This window comes from Eriocheir sinensis, chromosome 8 (assembly GCF_024679095.1).
Source record: "Eriocheir sinensis breed Jianghai 21 chromosome 8, ASM2467909v1, whole genome shotgun sequence".
NCBI lineage: Eukaryota > Metazoa > Arthropoda > Malacostraca > Decapoda > Varunidae > Eriocheir > Eriocheir sinensis.
In genome coordinates, this window is record NC_066516.1 from 23,058,251 (window position 1) to 23,069,683 (window position 11,433).

General features: G+C 46.1%; 1 protein-coding gene across 5 annotated transcripts in view; it reads left to right on the top strand.

The window, feature by feature from the left end:
- Positions 1 to 11,433, top strand: part of LOC126995711 (endothelial PAS domain-containing protein 1-like) — a 280,018-nt gene that overhangs the window by 21,532 nt on the left and 247,053 nt on the right. The gene's annotated exons all lie outside the window — the stretch shown is intronic.

Consider the following 11,433-nt stretch of genomic DNA (forward strand, 5'->3'; position numbering starts at 1 on the left):
TTTTTTTTTTTGCCTTGAACTGCTTCCTCTCCTGTAAAAAAACAAACAAACTGTATTTAATGTTATGATGAACCTACTCGTATACTCGAAGCAAAGGAGAGCTGAAAGAGAGAGAGAGAGAGAGAGAGAGAGAGAGAGAGAGAGAGAGAGAGAGAGAGAGAGAGAGAGAATTATTACGTGCCATGTGTTTCGAAAGCTTGCTATGGAACTTGTTTTAAGTGTGCTAAGATATTCCTCTCACGCTCGCCTGCCAGTTTGCTCCCAGGACAGTCTTCTCTTGCGTATATAACATGTAGACCCGTTTCCGTGTTGGCTCGCCCCGCTCTGCCTGCCATATCTCATCACTCGCATACCCTTTCAAGAGGAGGGTATCAGAACACCTCTCCTCCCGAAATTGACCTATCTCTCGGCCACTCCTGTAACTCTTTTAAGGAGCAGTGAGTAGCGTTTTTTTTTCACATTTGTTTCCTTTTATTTATGCCCTTGAACTGACTCCTCTGCTGTAGAAAAAATAAATAAATAAAAAAACGCTATAGCTACACCGCATCTCCCTCGTTTGCTTGCCGGCCAGCACATCCTCGTTGATCTATTTATGTGTTGTGGCTCGCCCTATTCTGCCCTTCTATCTCCCTTGTAATTCCAGATTGAATGCGGATACATGTTCGCTCTCCCCCGCTTGCTTCTCTGTTGGTCATTCCCTTCCGTAGGCCTCTTAAAATGACGTTCACCTGTTGCTGTGTTTTGGCTTTTCCTCCTCTTTCCTTCACTCTCTTCCTCATGACATCAATTCAGAGCACACTACAATTCCCGGTCTTGCTTGTCTGTTAGTCATTCCCGTTCATTGGCCTCTTAAAATGACGTTCACCTAAAGTGACGTTCACCTGTTGCTGTGTTTTGGCTTTTCCTCCTCTTTCCTTCACTCTCTTCCTCATGACATCAATCCAGAGCACGCTACAATTCCCGGTCTTGCTTGTCTGTTAGTCATTCCCGTTCATTGGCCTCTTAAAATGACGTTCACCTAAAATGACGTTCACCTATTGCTGTGTTTTGGCTTTTCCTCCTCTTTCCTTCACTCTCTTCCTCATGACATCAATCCAGAGCACGCTACAATTCCCGGTCTTGCTTGTCTGTTAGTCATTCCCGTTCATTGGCCTCTTAAAATGACGTTCACCTAAAATGACGTTCACCTGTTGCTGTGTTTTGGCTTTTCCTTCTCTTTCCTTCACTCTCTTCCTCATGACATCAATTCAGAGCACGCTACAACTCCCGGTCTTGCATGTCTGTTAGTCATTCCCGTTCATTGGCCCCTTAAAATGACGTTCACCTAAAATGACGTTCACCTATTGCTGTGTTTTGGCTTTTCCTCCTCTTTCCTTCACTCTTCCTCATGACATCAATTCAGAGCACGCTACAATTCCCGGTCTTGCTTGTCTGTTAGTCATTCCCGTTCATTGGCCTCTTAAAATGACGTTCACCTAAAATGACGTTCACCTATTGCTGTGTTTTGGCTTTTCCTCCTCTTTCCTTCACTCTCTTCCTTATGACATCAATCCAGAGCACACTACACACTACACGGTTTTATAAGACACTTTCGCTTCTCACATCAACTATTTCTAAAGGTCAAAGAGGGGGTCAATCGGGTTCTAGTGAGTGTTTCTTTAGGTTCATGGTACAGAAGAAGGGTCAGACTACCACCAGGCTCATAAAACTACTCCTGGAAATGCCCAAAGCTCCTACGAAAGCGTTGTCAGATATGTGAGATTGGGCGACGAAATGTTTAGTAATACTGCTTACAAGTCCCGCTCTTGCTTGTTGGGTTGTAGCTCTTCCATGCCCAAAGACCTCAAAGTACTATCAACAGGCTCGATTCTGTGCCCCGTGCCCCGACCTACACTCAGCGATGCTCTTTCCTTCTCAGCTTGCCTTAGAACATCGCTCCGCTCTCGCTTGTTACCCAGCCAGCTCTTACCCGCCCCAAGACCTCAAAGAACTGATGACATGCCTGTTTTTGTGTTGTGTTAGCCAGCTCGCCCTTCCCCTCCCTAATATCCAAAGAACAGGCCACTTTCTGTGCTTCGGTACTTGCTCTCATCTGTGTCCTGCATTCAGACGTCCACTCTAGACCACAACACAGGACCCCAATTATCACTAAGAGGCTGACGTAGCAACCACTTCCTTTTGGGGTCGTCTGCATGCACCCACACGCACGCCCTCGCCAGACATGCCTCGCCTCACGCCTCACCTGGCAACACAAGGGCCGCCTCAGTCCCCGGCGGTGCCCTCAGAGGCAATATACACCTCACCCAGCAACGGGACGCAGAAGGAGGGGGGATGGAGGAGGGACAGGAGAGGGGCAGCTGTGGGAGAGGAGAAAGGGAAACATGCAATTTGGCCTTGACTCGAGAACACAAACACTAGCAAGGAGGTGGAGGAAGAAGAAGGTGGCTAAAAGGAAGGCGGTTGGAGAGGAGATCAGAGGGAGGGAAAGGAAAGTGAAGTAATTAGGAAGACTTAAAAAGAGAAAGAATAATATGAGTAAGAAAAAAAACAGCGGTTCCAAGAAAGAGGAGACCATTGGAGGGGGAGTCAGAGGGAGAGAAAGGAAGAAAAAAGTAATTAGACGTTTGATATTGAAGTAGAAAGAGATGAAGAACAAGGAGACTAATAACAGCAAGCAAAAGAAGCGGATACGAGAAAAAAGAAGATCATCGGAGGGGGAATCAAAGGGAGAGAAAAAGGAAGAAAAAATAATTAGACGTTTGATATTGAGGTAGAAAGAGATGAAACAGAAAAAAGACGAACAGCAACAAGGGAAAGAAGCGGCCACGAGAAAGAAAAGGGAATCAGAAGGAGAGGATTGAAAACGAGGTGCTGAGATGCTTTATATAGAGGTTGTAAAGGGTGAGGCAAAAAGAGGGAATAAAAAAAACTTGGGGAAAAGAAAACAGTTGGGACGGAGAAAGACTGAAAGCGAGAAAATGAGGAAGAAAAAAGAAAATGAAGAAAAATGAAGTAGTTACACGGTTTATATTGACGCTGTAAAAGATGAGGCAGAGGGGAATAACAGCTTGAAATATAAAAGACGGCTAATAGAGAGGAAACCAGAGGGGGAAAAGGGAAAAATGATGTAACTGGTCAGGCGGTTTATATTAGAGGATGTGAATGGGGAGGGAAAGAGGGAGTGGCAGGTTGAAGAAAAAGAAGGCAGCTCAGAAGGGGAAAGACTGAAGGAGGGAAGCAGAGGGAGAGGAAAGGGAAAAAATTAAGTATCTAGTCAGGCGGTTTATATTAGAGGCTGTGAATGGGGAGGCAAATAGGGGATGGCAGTGAAGAAAAAGAAGGCAGATCAGAGGGGGAAAGACTAAAAGAGGGAATCAGAGGGAGAGAGGGAGAGGGGAAAATGCTATAAACGACGAGGGTTGTAACAGGAAGGGCATCCGGCGTGTGTCAAATGTAATATTCGGGTCATAAATCAGATTTCCGTGGAGAGTGACGGAGACCGATGATCCGCTGTGGTGGAAAAAGAAGAAAAAGAAGATGTGTGAACAGGAAGGAGAAGAAGAAGAAGAAGATGTGTGAAGAAGAAGAAGAAGAAGAAGAAGATGAAGATGTGTGAACAAGAAAAAGATGTTTGAACAAGAAGAAGAAGAAGAAGAAGAAAAGAAAAGAAAAGATGATGATGATGATTAAGAAGAAGAAAAGACCAAGAAGAATAAGAAGTTGGACACAAATAGATGAAAAAAAACTTGAAGAAAAGAATAAACATAATTAAGAGATCTTTATATATTGTCTGTATCCAAAAGAAAGAACACAATAATATGCGAAAAGAAGATGAAGAAAAAGAAGAGGAATAAAAAATCTTTCAGGAGGAGATTATAAAGACACCTAGCGGGCAAAATTTGAACTTACTTTCGCAGCTTCCTTTTTTCGCATAGGCCTACATATTTTTTTTCTAATACGGAGCAACTTGTATAGTGTCCCCTTTCACGTTTCACTCCTGGCCAGTCTCCTATTCTGTCACGTAAGGTCGGAAACGCTAACTTAACCTTAATTAATCCTATATTGACTTACTCTCCCTTCGTGAATCAGAAGGAGTGAGGAAAAGGGACGTAATGTGGGTGAGGGGAAATCACACACAGTAGCAAGGGGAAGGGAAGGAAGGGGGTGAGAGGAAGGGAAGGAAGAGGGTGAGGGGAAGGGATGCAGGGGTGTGAGGGGAAGGGAAGCAAGAGGATGAGGGGAATGGAGAGGCAAGGGGATGAGGGGAAAAGAAACAGAGGAATAATCAGAAGGAACGCGAGGGATTGAAGGGAAAGAAAATATAAGAGTGAGGGGAAGGGGAAGGAAAGGGAAGCAAAGAGGTGAGGAGAAGAGAAACAAAAGGATAATTGGAAGAGGCGCAAGGAACGGAGGGGAAAGAAATCAGAAGGGTGAGGGGAAGGGAAACAAAAGGATGATTGGAAGAGGCGCAACGGAACGGAGGGGAAAGAATGCAGAAGGGTGAGAGGAAGGGGAAAAAGGAAAAGACCGAGGGGAATAGGAGGAAAAAGAGTAAAGAGAAAGCCAAAGTGAAGCTAAGGGCAAGGCACATTTTTTTTTACAGCAAAGGAGACAGCACAAGGGCACAAAACAAGGAAACAATAAAAAAAAAGCCCGCTACTCGCTGCTCCTGTAAAGAATCCGAAGAGGTGGCCGAAAGAGCAGTCAATTAGGTGAGGGAAGGCCTTGCATAACGCCACTGTGTACGAGGGAAGGAGGAGCCGTGAAGAGAAGCGGCTGTCTAGAGGAAACAAAGCCGGGAGGGGATGGGGTTGTCAGGGAGTCATTCAGTCGTCAGCCGTTCCCTCACATCCATCACTTCACGGTTATTGTAGTGTGTTGGGGGGTGGTTACGAGCTGCTAGTGGTGGTGGTGATGGTGGTAGTAGTAGTAGGTGGTCGTAGTTATAGTGATGGTGGTAGTAGTGATGGTGGGTAGTGATGGTAGTGGTAGTAGATGAAGATGGTGGTGGTGGTTGTGAGTGGTGGTTGTGGTGGTGGTTCTCAGTGTAGTGGTAGTGGTAATGGTTCTCTCTCTCTCTCTCTCTCTCTCTCTCTCTCTCTCTCTCTCTCTCTCTCTCTCTCTGTCTGTGTGTCTGTGTGTGTGTGTGTGTGTGTGTGTGTGTCAGTGGTTGTTGCAAGTATAGTGGTGGTGGTGGTGGTGGTGAGAGGCAGTCATTGTGAAGGAGGAGGGGGAGGAGGAGGAAGAAGAGGAGGAGGAGGAGGAGGAGGAGGAGGAGGAGGAGGAGGAGGCGATGGTTGTGAGGGACAGCCTTGTGAATGCCTCTGAATTCTGATACCCCCCACCCCCCTATCCACCCACTCCCCACACCCTCTCCACCCACCCCCAACCGTCCTACACACACACACCCACCTCCTGCAGCCCACTATCCTCTCTTCCTCAGCCACACGTTCATCTCCCATCCTCTTCTTCCTCTGCCCTCTATCCCCTCTCTTCTTAGCTCCATTTGTATCTTTTCTTTCCTCTTCAGTCTTATTTTCTTCCCCTTCAGCCCATCATCCTCTCTTCCTCAACCTCTCTTTCATCTCCTATCTTCTTCACCCCGCTATCCTCTCATTTTCTCAGTTCTCTTTTTTTTTTTTTATCTTTCCTCCTCAGCCTCATTTTCTCTTCTGTCTCCTTCTCTCTCAGCTGACTACCTTCTTCTTTCTCTGTCCCACTCTCCTTCCAGTCTTCCTTTCTCCCTTACTCACCCTCCGGTCACTGTCTATTAATAACGTTTGTCTTGATTATATTTTGTCCAGCACACGAGCTTCCGTCATTACTACTACTACTACTACTACTACTACTACTACTACTACTACTACTACTACTACTACTACTTCTAATAATAACAACAGGAACAGCAACAACAATAAAAACAATATCAATATCCAACTTCTATTACGATATGCAGCATCCCAACAAAGTCTACGTAACTTTCACGCCAAATTTAACTTGATCGGGTGTTCGTCGCGCTGTCGTGTGATCTTTCTGCCTTGCCTTCGTTCGCTGCATCGAGGTCTCTTCTTTTTCATCTTTTTCCTCTTCTTCGTTTTCTTCTTCTTCTTCTTCTTCTTCTTCTTCTTCTTCTTCTTCTTCTTCTTCTTCTTCTTCATCTTCATCTTCTTCTTCTTCTTCTTCTTCTTCTTCTTCTTCTTCTTCTTCTTCTCAGTAACACAAGCCAGCCATTCCGATTTTCGCCACAGTAAAGGAAACAACTCAAGGGAAATAAACAAAGAAAACACAACGACAACAACAACAACAAAAAAAAATCCACAACCAAAATCCCACTACGCGCTGTTCCTCAATAAGCAAACAGAAGGATTGGCCAAAAGAGATGTTCATTTTTTTTTCGAATACGTAGATGGAATACCTTTGAAGAAGACCAGGAAGGGAAAGATCATTGCTGTGTTAATGTGTCGGGGTTGGAATGGAGGTGTAGGAGGGTGTAGGGGGAAAGAGAGTGTGTTTTACGTTTGGGTTCTGGTGTTGACATGGTATGCTTGACTAAGAACAACACGCTTGGAGAAGAAAATCATTGTTATGTGTGTGTGTGTGTGTGTGTGTGTGTAGAGGAATATTGGAGGTGTTTGTGGGGATGGAAGGAAGGGTGAGAGATCGTATGTGCTTCAGTTAGGTTTTCGTATGTGTGTTCTTGCTGGTGTCTCGTTCACTTGAGCTTGATAAGAAGGACGAACCAGAAAAAAATGATGTTTCTGTGAATGTTTGAGAAAAAAAAAGCGTTGGGGAGGGGAGGGGAGGAAAAGATAGTGAGTACTTCATTCAGGTTTTGTGTGTGTGTGTGTTTTCTTGAGCCTGATAAGAAGGACAAACCAGAAATAAAATGGTTGTGTGAATGCGCGAGAAAGAAAAAAAAAAGTGTTTGGAAGGGAAGGGAAGGAGGAGGAAAAGATTGTGCGTACTTCATTCTGGTTTCGTGTGTGTGTGTGTGTGTGTGTGTGTGTGTGTGTGTGTGTGTGTGTGTGATCTAACTGGTGTGTCGTCCTGTGATGCTTGACAAGAGAGACGTATCTGGAAACGATTAATACTATCTGTTTTGGGTTCGTCAGACGTGTGGTGAACGTGATAAGCTCGTTCAGGCCCATGTGGGGTGGTGGCGGTGACGCAGGGCAGCTTAACGATGACGGATTGGACACCAGGAATCCAGGATGCACTAATATATAAACAGACCACAAAAGACCTATCGGCCTATACATGGTAACTCCTGTTGGTCTAAATATAGTAACTCCTGACGACTTACATTTGGCAGCTTCTCAGAACCAGTCCCTCATCTCCAGCTGGATACATAATTACTAAGAATATTACTATGTGGGCTTCTCCGTAAGGAACTCCAGGATGGCCCAAGTGATTGCAGGGATGTTGGGCTTAGCATCATGCACTTCCTTCGATGTTCTACGTTGACGAAAGCCTTGTATAAAGTTTGTTCTATCGCGAGGAGGTGCAGCGTGATTACCCTGCTTTCGTTACTGCGCCACCTGCTGAGAGGGGCGGGATAGACGGCTTCCAGGTGTGTGAGGCGAGACGGCGGCTGTCAACGTGATGGCGAGCAGTAAGACACGTCCCGGATCAGCCCCTTCCAGACTTGGTGTTGGTGGTGGCGGTGAGGTGCAGGCAGCCCGGCGCCGAGCAGCCACACACATGTCAGATAGAGCTGTTTGTTGGGCCTTGTGGCGGGTGGCATCCTGTTTGGGTAATGTTTATTTAATGCTGCGTCTACAGTCCGACGTTGACGAATGGGGACGATGTTTGTTAGTGCATCATTCCCTGCTTCGTTTTGTCCAGACGGTATCTCCCCCACTGAACTGCTATTCGCATCGAGGGGTTGAAATGCAGGGAGATGAGATAACGATGCGGTGGGTTGGCTTCAGCGCGCGGCGTGTGAGCGGAGAGCGTCACAAGGCTGTCAGGACCAAGATGGAGAGGATTATGAAGTGCCAACAATTTGCAGTGTATCGACATGGTACACACAACACCACTTAGCACAGTACCCGCTGCAAGGCGTTAGTGACTGATGGAGGAAAATATTGTGTCCTTTCCTTTTCTTCTGTCAGATAACGCACACACACACACACATATCACACACGCACGTAGGTCCTCCCCGCCAGACTGTCTTCAGATATCACCCGTTTTCTTTCTGTATTTTTTTTTATATTGTTTTTTCCTGCTTAATAGTTTGGTATCGTAGTGTTGTTTCTTGTCTTCTTTCTCCTTGTACATCATTTTATCATATTTCCGTTTATTGTCTTATCATATCACCCGTTTTCTTTCTTTATTTTTTTTATATTGTTTTATCCTGCTTCTGTTAATAGTCTGGTAGTGTTGTCACCTGTCTTCTTTCTCCTTGTACATCATTTTATCATATTTCTGTTTATTGTTTAGCATCGTAGTGTTCTCATCCTTCCTTTTTGCACATACTTTCCTCATACCTCTTAATAATTCAGTATGGTAGTGTTATCACCCGTCGTCTTCTTTTCTACATACTTTTATCACACTTCCGTCAACCATTTAGCGTCGTGTTGTGCTGAGAGCGGCGACGGAGCGGCAAGCATTACGCAGGCACGTCACCTCTCAGCACATCAACATATCATTACACCGTCCGCGGCCCGACCTTCTTCTGTCTGCCCGCTCCTCCCTCCCACCCCTGGCCGAGACGCTGCCGGCACCTTGTTTACTACGCCTTGGCAGCTTATCTCCGGGAAGGATATTGTAGGTACCCTTGTTCACCTGTCAGATACACATCACCGCCAGATATTTCCTCTTGTGGGCTCCTTGCTCGTCGTCCTGCAGAGGTGCCGTTGCTGCGCCTTCCTCTCTCCTTCACCTTTCTTCCCATGCCGCAGGTCACGTCCACCTTCAAGCCATCCCAAGGTCTTCACGCTCTTGGCCTAATTGGACTTTGCAATCATACACTTCAGCTTTGGATCACTCTAAAGGCTGTCTTGCTATTGTACAGTATTCTCGGGGACAACACCAAACTCAAGGAAATCACAAAGAACGCGACCATCGACTTAATTAAGACAGGTTGTGGGTATTTTCATGGATAGTTTTATGAGTCTACACAATAAAGTACAGAAAATGAAACTCAGAGAACATGAAACGGCAGAAATAAAATAGTCCAGTCAATATTATTTTTTTGTCAATTTTCGCAGCGGCAACCAACCCATAACACACTGACAATGTTCTTATGCATCTCCTCTGTAGCGATAGTTTGACAAGGCTGCTGCACCGTGAGCGCGAAAAGACACTCATGAGAACCCGACTAATCTCCTTTGTGGCCTTTGGAAATATTGGCTGTGAGCGCCGAAAGTGTCTCAGAACAGGACCCAGGGCGTAGTAGGTCACCTTGTGTCATGACGAGTACCGGCGTGGCGAGCCAGAGTCTGAGCCTCGTGGTTCCCTTCGATGGGATTTACATAGATACTCGGACCACACAGACCCTATCGTCCTTAAACCTAAGTGAAATTATATTAATCAAATGCCACCAAGACTGTATTTCTACTTCAGTAAATTTTAAGTTGAAGGAAGTGTCGGTCGAGCTGGTTTTTAAAGGAGCCAGTCGTGTTGCATTGGACCACTGAAGGAGGGAGCTTTTTCCATTATCGCACTACAACGTTGGTGAGGAAAAATTTTGTGCAGTTTAAATTTACATATTTATGTACGTTTAAGTTTTGTGCCATACCATTTTCAAAATGTGTCATCGATTATAAACAATTTTGAGAGAGAGGAAAACAGAGAAAAGCGAGTGAGGGCTGGAGGAAGGGAGGGAGAAAAGGGAGAAAGGAAGCACTGTGAATGAGAAGGAAGGAAACACGGAGGGAGAGAATAAAGGAGGAAAGGAGGGAGGGAGCGAAAAAAGGAAGGTAGCACGAACGATAGGAAGAAAGGAAGCGAGCATGGTGGAAGGGAAGGAAGGAAACACACGGAGGGAGAGAGAAGGGAAGGAAAGGAGGGAGGGAGCGAAAAAAGGAAGGTAGCGCGAACGATAGGAAGAAAGGAAGCAATGGAGGATACGAAGGAAGGAAACACGGAGGGAGAGAGAAAAAAAAGGAGGGAGGGAGCGAAAGAAGGAAACACGGAGAGAGAGAGAGAGAAAAAAGGAGGGAGGGAGTGAAAGGAGGTAGCACGAAGGATAGGAAGAAAGGAAGCAAGCATGGAGGAGGGGAAGGAAGGAAACACGGAGGGAGAGAGAAGGGAAGGAAAGGAGGGAGAGAGGTCTGAGGGCGCACATCCGGGTGACTGATCTGGCCTCGTTCTGGGCCTCCTGACGCACCCTCGGGACTGGCCTCGCTGCACACTGACTCTCCATCGCCAAGATCTCAATTTTGTCATCAACCGTCTCTATTGGCACACGTCTCCTCCCCCTCCCCTTCCCTCCCGCTTCCCCATCCCCAACCCTGTCCCTCTTTACCCTCCCCCCTTCTACTCCCCTTCCCAACTCCGTGCCTCCCTTTTCCCTCCCCTCGCCCACTCATCCTCCCTCCCCAGCTGTCCTCGTTATGTCACCCTCCCCTTCCCTCTCCCCAACTGTCTCCACCATCCCTTCTCCCCCTCGCCCTTTCCCCGCCCCCGTCCTTTCCCCTTCCCCATCCTGTACTATCCCCTTCTCCAGCTCTGTTTTCCCCCCTTTTCCGTCCTCTCCCCTCCCCTCCCCCCTTTCAAACTCTGTCCCTCTCTTTTCCCTCCTCTCCCCTGCTCCCTATCTATCCTCTCCTCCCCTCCCCTTCTCTTCCCCATCTCGCCCTCTCACACTTAACTTGAGGGCGACCTTGGATACCCTCTGTTGGGCTTGTCACTTGTTGGAAGGGCGGCCTCGAGGAGAAGAAAGGAAGTAAAGATGAAAAGTGGACAGGAATGCTTAAGGAAGTGATGGTTGAGGTTTGTTAGGGAGAGGGTGAAGGAGGATGTTGAGTAAATGAAGGAGGGGAGGATGAAATACAGAGGGTATGTGAAGGAGGAGAGAAGAAGGGTAACAATGGAAAATAAACTGAGGTGAGGAAAGAATATACTGTAAAGAAGCATTTCGCGGAAGAAGAAGAAGAAGAAGAAGATGAAAATGAAGATGATGAAGAAGAAGAACAACAACAACAACAACAACAACAACAAAAAGAACAAGAAAGTGAAAAAGAGGAAGAAGAAGAAGATGAAAAAGAAGAAGAAATAGATGAAAAAAAAGATGAAGAAGAAGAAAGGAAGGAAGGAAGTCAGTTGAGATTCGTTACGGAGAGGGTGTGAAGGAGAATACTGAGCAAGGAAAGGAAAGGAAGATGAAATATAGACGGTACGTGAAGAAGGAAAGAAAAGAAGAAATAATTGTAACAGACAGGAACAACAAACAAGGGAACACTCTACAGAAGCGTTTCGAAGAAGAAG